This window comes from Pinus tabuliformis, chromosome 3_2 (genome assembly GCF_031772625.1).
Source record: "Pinus tabuliformis cultivar Carrire ecotype Pingquan chromosome 3_2, CPIR1, whole genome shotgun sequence".
In the NCBI taxonomy this organism is placed as follows: domain Eukaryota; kingdom Viridiplantae; phylum Streptophyta; class Pinopsida; order Pinales; family Pinaceae; genus Pinus; species Pinus tabuliformis.
The window spans coordinates 367,496,727-367,506,690 of NC_142302.1; positions in this window are offsets into that span (position 1 = coordinate 367,496,727).

The window sequence follows — 9,964 nt, forward strand, 5'->3', positions numbered from 1 at the left end:
AGAGTTAAGGGCAGCAGAAATAAGAAGGTTGATGATAAAGGAACAGAATGAGCCCTTAAGGATCAAAGCGGAGCCATTAGACCCCATGGCACTCATCAGAACACATAACCTGCTTGCACATAATCCTCAGATTTCCCCTAGATATATCAGTGATCATGCACATTTTGAGGATATGGAAATGTTACTTGGCGATGACTATGTGCATGCATGTATGAGGAGATGGAACACCTTATCACACAGTTTGAAGATTAGGGAGTACCATTTCCCAATGAGGATGAAAGAGGAATTAAGGAGAGTGCTAATGTACAAGCGCTCCATGCAGAGGCTAAAGGTCAATTGGATTGGCCTCAAATTGAGTCCCCCACTACTGTTAGGCATGCTAGAAGGCAGAAAAGAAGAAGAAGGGAAACAAAATGTGGGAAGAGGTAGACATGAAGGTAGGATTCTATGACGAGGAAGAGGAGACGACATCAGAAGCATGGGATGCTAGGTAGGCCACTAGGGCCATAAAAGATGAGGGGATGGACTAAGTTGCTCAGAGGATGAGCAACAGTTTCAGTAGGGGGTGATGATGAGCCTCATAAATGGGTAATTATATGGGCTCATTTTACCTCATAACCTCTTCAAATCAACCATTCTCTTAGCTTGTTGTATGATTTTCTAATTATATTTATGCTTATAGAGTAAGTTGAGTTAGTTATGATTCCATGTGGTCTAATATGTGTTTAATGTAGATTATTGATGAATTTTGTGGTCAAAGTCAAGGATCCTATCAACAAATGGCATCAATAACTTGAAGTGGACAAAGGAGAGGACTTGTAGGAGGGAATCCCCCTCATTTATTACTCCTCACTTTGAATTCCCCTTCATTCAGCTCAGAGTACAAACAACTATGTCATGCATTAGCAGGCAGCCGAGCAAGTGGAGGATAACTGATGATTATCTTGATTTTTGGGAGCCAAGCCTCTATAATTTTGACAAAGCTATTGGTAGCTTCAATTGTATAAGTAGAGAGGCCTAGGGCCTCACTAGGGTCAGATTTTTGTTAGATTTTTGATTGATTTTTGCTGTAGTATTTCTTATGTAAACTCTGCTCAACTTCGAGCTTATTATCTTGACAGTTCATGTAATCTTGTTATTGTTTTGAGAATAAAGATGGAATCCTTTTCGAGTTAGCACTGAGTTACCTCAAAGAGTTGAAGCTCTTGGGTTAGGGCCCAATCCAAGAAGCCAGGCTCCTGTTTACTTGTATTTGTATGGTTTATTTCAGTTGTAGATTAGATTGTTGTTAGATGTATTTCTTTCATCGTTAGGAATAGGTTGCTTTTGATGATTCAGTAGTTTTCTTCCATTTATGCTTTCTATAGTAGGTTAAGAAGTGATAAATAAAAGGTCCAAAAGGCTAGCAATAGTGCCTTGGCCTCTCTTCCTCTCTCTGGGACCATGATTTGAGGCAAAGACCCTCTTTCTACCCCAAAAACACAGATTTTCCTCATTCATAGGACTTCTAGTGTTTACGACTTTTTTGCTGGTTAATAGTCTAGTTTGCTTTGTTTCTGAACTTTTTCATCATGCTCACTTCTTTATTTACCATAGTCTTCTTCCGTGCTTTCCTTTCTTGCATCAATTATCAACATTTCCTTTCATAGATCAGAGTTTAGATTAGTTTGATGCAAAACTCTGTTTTTCTAGATGCACTTACTTCATTGCTTGCTTAATCGCATTGATTGAATGTCAGTTGTTTATTTAGCAAATATCCTCTAGAATTAGGCCAGCCTATCATCCATCCCATCCTCCATATGATCCATGCCCTATAGGTTTCCCAATTCTCCCCTCAATTCTGCCTTAGTTTCCTGCATTTCCCATAGAATTTCTTCCTCTCTCTTGAGCAAATCCAATCATATTTCTCTCTCCTAATGATTCTTGCTAGACCCTATGTGCCATAACAATTCATTCCAACCTTCATTCACCTTTTCCACCCACTCTCACAGCCTCAAAACAACAAAAATTTCTCTCGGCCTCCTCCTGTAGGCCTCCTGTAGAATGTCCTCCTGTAGAATGTTGTTCTTCCTCCTGTAGATTTCCTGTGTCCTCCTGTATATTTTCCTATATGCTTTCTTTTGAAGGCTGAGTATGGAAAAATCCTCCAGAAGGCCACCTGAGACCTCCTAGGGCCCATCCACACCATCCTACATCCTCTCAAGTCCCAACAACACCCTCCAACACCACCCATTCGCTGTCACATTCACACACAATAAATTACATGCATGACACCTTCACATAAAAATACATAAAATTCCAAAAAGGTGCTTTGCTCATTTACTTCCAAAAATAGCTTAGGTAGATGTTGTTTACTTCCTTGAGTAGGTAATGTCATTCTTTTCATGGTTTTCATAGTGATTTCTGCAAAAGTAGGATTAGTGGTTAACTAGGATTTCCTTGGTTTGCTATACATTTCAGTCTTCCTTTCTGCAAGTAGAATAGCATCAATAGAGTAATCTCTCTTTTTTCCTTTCATCACCTATAGAGCTTCTTCTAGAATCCATAGAGGTTGGCTTGAGCTCCTAGTGGTCTTGCACTGGCAGACCAAGTGACAACCTACAGTAAGAACTAGTACTTGTGCATATAGCACGTCACTTCCAAGTTTGTTACAAACTACCGGGTTGATAAGAGTAAAGTAAGTAGCCGAGGAGTTGCAACATTATTGTTGCAATACTGGTGCTCACCACCCTTGCCATATTTTGTCCTAGATGCGCCAGGAGGCATCCTAGGAATGAATGTCAATTGAATTGCATTGTGATTTGCTCGGTCTATGAAGAAAACCACTCCATAGAAAGTGCCCTTCTTTACCCAAACTCAAAGATGTATATCGAGGAGCGGAAGGGGTCACTGAGTAGCTTTGGCACATCAACCAAAGGAGACCTCCAAGGCCTAGACCATACTAGCAGGGTATGCAAGGGTCATCCGATGAATATTACAACCCCAACCAAACCACAGCTATACCTTCTTGGGGACCCCCTGCTCATCCTTCCTAGTCTACACCCCCCCCTTGGTCCTATGCATCTCAGTATCATTCCCAACCAGCCAGCTAGTCATTTCAACCTTACATTCCACCACAACCTCAGTGGAATGCCCACTCCAGGGGTGGAGGCCCCAATGCAACAATTCTCCAGCTCTATTTCCTCCACCACCTACCCAACCACAACTCCTACACTCTACTGCACCCAAGCAACCCTAGATGCCTACCCAGCCAGATCTGAACCCAAACAATAGGCAGGATCAATAAGTATACAGTGGAGAGACATCATATCAAGCTTATGTTGTAGACATCCAGGAGATCAACCTAAGATTTGGGAGAATTCTCCAAGATAACCAACCTTCCTCTCCACATAGGTAGGTTGAGGAAGAAAGATAGGAAAGCAACCTTAAAGTAGATCCAGCCTTTCCTACAATATTAGTCCAACCACTTTGGCCTACCGTAAAAGAAACTGAACTTCTTGGAGAATTGAAAAATCTATGTGTAAAGATCACCCTTTTTAAGGAAATAAAAGATGTTCCCATTTACAATAAGTTGACTAAGGATAAATTCTTCAAGCATCTAGGAATAATAAAAAGTGATGCCCCTACCATTAGTGTCATTGGGAAACTATCTAACTTAATGATGGGTTAGGTAATATGTCTGAAATATGTGGACCCTTGAAGCCTTGTAGTGGATGTGCACATCAATGGCACCATTGTCCCACACACTCTGATCGATATTGGGTCTACCATTAATGTGATAACCAAGGACACCATGCTCAAGCTCAACCTCCAAGCGTCATTGAGGAAGACCACAACAGTTCTGCAACTTGCACATCGTTCCACATTCACCCTCAGGGAATTATGGAGGATGTGATTGTTATAGACATTTTTGGGCACTGCAACCCCAAGCATAAAATGTCCATAAACCAAGGGCTCCTAAGTCCCTGAAAGTGTTGTTCTAACCCCTAACGAAACAAGGTCAACTGATTACAGCTTCTCTCAAAAGTTCTCCATGAAAAACTACTCAGAATTGGTCAAAACAGGATCATTTCACCTGCTCCATAGGAAAAGTGCATTGCAACTCACCTAAGTACACTCTGTGGGTGCTTTGCATTTAAAAAATCCCTTTTATGGGGTGCGATGGGCGAGAAGTGACAAATGGCAGTGTAAATCCGCGAGGTGGAGAGGCATGGAATCTTCCAGAAACTTCTCCTGTGACACTTGCCTCTCTGAATTCGACCAAGGATGAGTAAGAGATCATCAATCTCCAAGTGGAAGCAAGAACTATCAGAGGGAAGACACTAATCAAATCACAAGATGACTCATCTCCCTTACGGATATCTATATATGGATCCCTCATCCCAGAGATCCAGAGGCTGGAATTTTGCATCTTGTAAGGAATTGTTGTTGGTTTCTTGAGGCAACATCATAGTGTTGGGTGATCTAAGCTTTGCATGAGGTGAAGAAGGGCTTACTTGCTGAGAGGATGATGTTGGGTCAGAACAACTGGTTGTAACTCCCTTGGCTTTTTCTTGATTATGAATAAAGTTATTCAAGTTTTCCTCCATACTCTTGTGTCATTTATGTTTTATGCATTTGTATGGTCAATTTACATCTGATCCCAGATTGTTTATGATAGTAGATCCATGTTCTTGTATAGTGTTATGTTGCTTTGATTCTACAGATACTCTGTGAAGCTGGGTGTACAAGGAAGAAAGTAGGAAAGGACTATCAGAAGAGAGAAGAATCGAATTAGGAGCCAAGCGAAAGACAGAGGTTGGTCTCCTTTATTCTTCTCTCATCTATCTTTCATAAAGGAAAACGAAAGTAGTTTTACTTTGTTTGTTTCTAAGGTAGCTACCACACTTTAGTGGGATTAGCAGTTTTGCATAGACACTTTTCCCTGTAACAAAATGGCGACTCCGCTGGGGACCAACTAGGTTGTTTGTTTATCTACATTTTTGTTTACTTTATAAGCTTACAGATGGAGCCTGAAGTCGATCCAGGTAGCTTTCGAACAAATGCCACTTCAGTCAATCTCCAGGTTTTGTTTATGAATTAAACAACTGATTTACAAAGTCTCTAATTGCCCTTATGTTGGCATTATGATGCATGTGTTGTACTTGATGGCAACCCACTCATAAAAGAACATCTCTCTTATTTATATCTAGATGAATCTATGGAAGAGATATCAGATGACAATTCTCAGTATGACAAGTCCAAAGGGGGAGATTGTTGGCATTATGAGACAAGTGTTGTCCTTGATGGCAAATCACACAAATGATAAATTATAGTGCAGCAAATTTATTTGATAAATTATAGTGCAACAAAGTTTCCTTCATGTAGAGAAAAGTTCATGCACTTTTATGCAGAGAAAAGTTTATTCCATGTAGAGAAAAGTTCACGCACTTTTATGCAGAGAAAAGTTTATTCCATGTAGAGAAAAGTTCACGCACTTTTATGCAGAGAAAAGTTTATTCCATGTAGAGAAAAGTTTACGCACTTTTATCCAGAGAAAAGTTTATTCCATGTAGAGAAAAGTTCACGCACTTTTATGGAGAGAAAAGTTTATTTCATGTAGAGAAAAGTTCACGCACTTTTATGTAGAGAAGAGTTTATTTCATGTAGATAAATGTTCACGCACTTTTATGCAGAGAAAAGTTTATTTCATGTAGAGAAAAGTTTACGCACTTTCATGCAGAGAAAAGTTCCCTTCTTGAAGAGAAAATTTCACGCACTTTCATGGTTGGTTCATGGTATTAGTCCGACAATTTTTGATCCTATGGTTTTGGTCTGTGGTATTGCATCCAAAAGTGTTGATCTCACGCATTTTCATGGTTGGTTCATGGTATTAGTCCGACAGTTTTTGATCCTATGGTTTTGGCCCGTGGTATTGAATCCAAAAGTGTTGATCTCACACACTTTCATGGTTGGTTCATGGTATTAGTCCAACAGTTTTTTGATCCTATGGTTTTGGACCGTGGTATTGAGAAAGGACTAAGGCTATAAAAGAGGAAGGAGATCATTTGGCAGGGCATCTTTTGATTAATTGAATATCTGATAAAGTGCTAGATCTGGAATACAGTGATTAGGTTATGGTGCAGATCTAGATCTGAATAAAGAAGGAACTTGAGCACAAGGAGAAGGATAAGTTCTATTGATGGGTCAAAATCTTAAGGCTGGAATAGTTGTATCTCTATATGATTTTGATCTGTGATATGTGGTGCATGCTTGATCTATAAATCTGATAAGCTGGGTTAACTAATATCTGAATGTTTGAAAGAATGAATTTATAGATCTATACGCAGGGTTCTATTGGTGAAGTTCTAGACTTTACTTGAAATATGTTTTAACTATTTTTATCTATTACTGTGGTGTTCAAGGTTCTGATTTGATATCTGGTTGCTGTGTGCTGAGAAAGTATTAATTCAGCTTATGCACAAGGAAGTTGGTTGATTGCATATCTATTTGATACTTGATGGATCGGGATCTTAAGGATTGGAATGTTTATCATTATCTGGTTTGATAGACTAGATCTGAATTATTGACATATGTTTTATGAATGGTATGATCTGGGTATGTCTGATGTATGGAACAGCTGCAAAGTTATAAGGAAATATTTGTAGATCTATATGCGGGTTGGCTTTGGTGAAAGCATTGATTCAGTATTGGGTAATTTAGAGATTGATGATGCTAGTATTGATTGATTATGAGCTTCAACGATATTAACGGGTCCAGTATGAAAATTGGATGAAACGTGGCCTTTCAGATTATGTGTTGTGCTTCAGGAGTATGCAGTCTGAAAATGTATGAAACGTGATACCTGGAGGAGAGAAGATTGTAGGCCAGCGCCTACGTACTAGTATCTTAGCTAGTACAAGAGCAAAGGGGGTTGTAGCTCCCTTCCAGGAGAGACTCGAGAACGAGAGAGGGTTGTAGCTCTCTGCAGGTAGAAGCCTGCGTACTGGTATAAGACTGCACCAATACATAAATATTGTAAAAGGATTTTCTTATTAAGAAGAAGATTGAGATGGCTTGCAGCAGGTGGTTTTCTCCCACATTGGGTTTCCACCTTATATCATGGTGTTCATGTGTGTGGATTATGTGTGATGATCTATTCTATTTTACTGCACCTGTTTCCTATTAATATGGTTGATAATGTTCTAATGCACTCATTAAGGATCAACTAACTGAATCATAAGAAGTTGTGGAAGTAGCATATATGAATCTGAATATGGAAATGAAAATTTTTTATTGATGTGATAATACTGATTCACCCCCCCCTCTCAGTATTATTTCCAACACCTTGTGGTGGCTCTAGTAACCTCCTTCGATCTACCCTTGTTGTTGATTTACTGATTACCACTTTCTCGGCCAAAATCCCTGAACTGAATTGCAAACTGTGACCCGAAACCCAAGAAAAGTCTCGTCTCTGGCCCAGCGCACTCTCTGTTCTGTGAATCTGAAATTCAGTGCACTTCCCGAGTGTAGTAGGTGCGCTGCATTTCAAATTCACTGTGTTACAGGTGTGTTGATCAGACTAGGCATTGTTTTTGAATTTTGGTTTCCGTGTTCATTCTTTTCATTTCTATTCATGAGTTTTGCTGCCTATGATCAGTACACCTCTGTTTGAAACCCCTTTCCTTGCTGATATTCCACCTCCATTGTGCAAATAACTGTAAATGTTTTTGTGTATTTGTTGAGTCATTTTCAGTTCTCCTTTGCAAAAAAGTAACGTAATTGTATTGTCATTTCTTGATTTGAAAGTGTCGCAAGTGTCATTTTCAATCATAGAAGAGAGTCTGATTGGTCTTGATAGTCGATTACCCTGTTACTATTGTATTTGATCTGAATTTGTGGTTTTTCTAGTGTCGAAAGCAAGTCTTCATTTCCAAATCGCAAAGTGTTGTCATTGTCTTCATTTTTTATTTTGAAAAGAAAATTGTTAGTAATTGTCGCTTGAAAAGTAATTCAGATTTGCGCATTAGCTTTCTTTTTATCATTCACATATTAAGAAGGCTGAAAAACAAATACATGCATGTGCATTTGCATTTAGACTATTTGATTGGTTTGATTTAGGACAGTGCATACAGTGTGTGCTCTTTGCTCTTTATTGAAAGAATTATGTCTTTCTTTCCTTAGTAGCTAGGATTTTCATTGCACAAAGAAGATAAAAGACTGTTTATCATCTTAGATTGCATTTTAGGAATTGTAGGGCAAATTTCTTAAGCAAGATCAACTATAAAATAAATTTAATGAATCTAACAACGCTTTGGAACCTAACGCACAACATCTAGAAGTCTAGGCTAGAGACGTATTCCGACGTCATAAAGCCTGGTAACATTGTTCTCACTGTTGGTTGGGTGATTCCTCCACTTTGAGACCGTAAGTGCCAGTACGGACTTGTGCTCCCACGTACCGTCAAGTATATTTTGGGAGACCACAATATGCTTAATCCTTTATCCATAGGAAGCCGTGTTTGCCGCCCTATCGATCGCAATGCACTGAACAGAGCATTCCGGAAGATTGACTTCCGTACCGTAAAAAGTATTCTACAGTTTCGCGATTGGTTTGGTAATCCCTCTGCCTAGATTTCCAGAGCAGTCCATTTCGTTCCTTTTCAGACTCCTTAACGGAAAAGGTCCATCTGAGCACTTGTCACTTCAGGCTCATTAAAAATCGAAGGCGACTAGAGTCATCTTTTGTTTTTTCTCGACTCTTTAAAATTGAAAAAAAAAGTTGTGTCAAAGTGTCTAAAATTTATTTTAAACGGAATAATCATCACCTTTCCTACGTTGGTCTTAGGTTGAGAGAATGGAGTCCACCAACCAAGGAATTCCCCTTGGAGGAAATCCTAGTCCTTCTCCTCTTGGGGAGATGTTGGTGCACCCCATATGGCCACATTGTCGCTTCCAGGTTTGACAATAGGCTTGCCCGTATGGCTCTTCTCAACCTCTGTCGTTCAGAACACCGTAATTCCTGAACAATCGAGTCAGCAACTAGATGATTCCAGAGTTACCCCCCAACCTTCTACTTCCTCCAATTCCTCCTCTCCTCCTTCCTCTTTGCTTGATGGGGCTGGTAAAGCCAAAAATCAAGTACCTGAGAAGAAGAAGGAAAAGAAGAAGAAAGAGAAGAAGAAGAAGGAGCCAAAAGTGAAAGGGGGCAACCAAGCGTCGTCTAGCGAAAATCCACACACTACACCAACCAGGCCTAAATCACCATGTGTCATTTGCAAAGGAGACCACTATCATAGAGATTGTCCTTGCATCCCTCGGATCTTAAGGGACTGGCCTCCTTGTTTGCACAACCCGGTGTCGTCAACCTCTGATGATCATGTTGAAAACACACCGTTGACTAGTGAAAGTGAAGCCCCAGGGCAAAAAGGAAAATATAGATTTCCTTGTAAACTGTGCAAAGGCGATCATGCCATCCACCGTTGTCCCTTCTTAGATGAGGCTAAAAGAGTTTTGGACGATTGTCCGGTTTCACCGTTACGACTTCCTCCTGGATATAAAAAACTCTTGCCGAGTCCATCACTAGTTGAAGATCTGGCTGACCCGCCCAGGTGGTCGGACGAAGAATTTATCATTGAAGACAAACCATCAAAACCCATACCAGACGAAAGTCAAAAGGTCGAGACGACAGTTGACCCGGTCTTGCCTTCAGAGGTTCCGTCTTCAGATGATACAGTCACTGAAGAGAACAGGGATGACACCGTCCAAATTCTTTTTGTAAGCACAGACTCCGCTAAACATGGGGGCAATTTACCCATCCCTTTACCGCAGGAAGGAAGTTCGTCAGAGTCGTACCCGACCGTCTATTCGGTCCCACCTCCAAGCAACCTAGTTGTTTCCTTTGATTGGAATCAACTAGGCAAACCCCGTTTACCGGATAGTGTACCATTCCGAATCATTGCTCAAATATATAGAATGGTTATGGA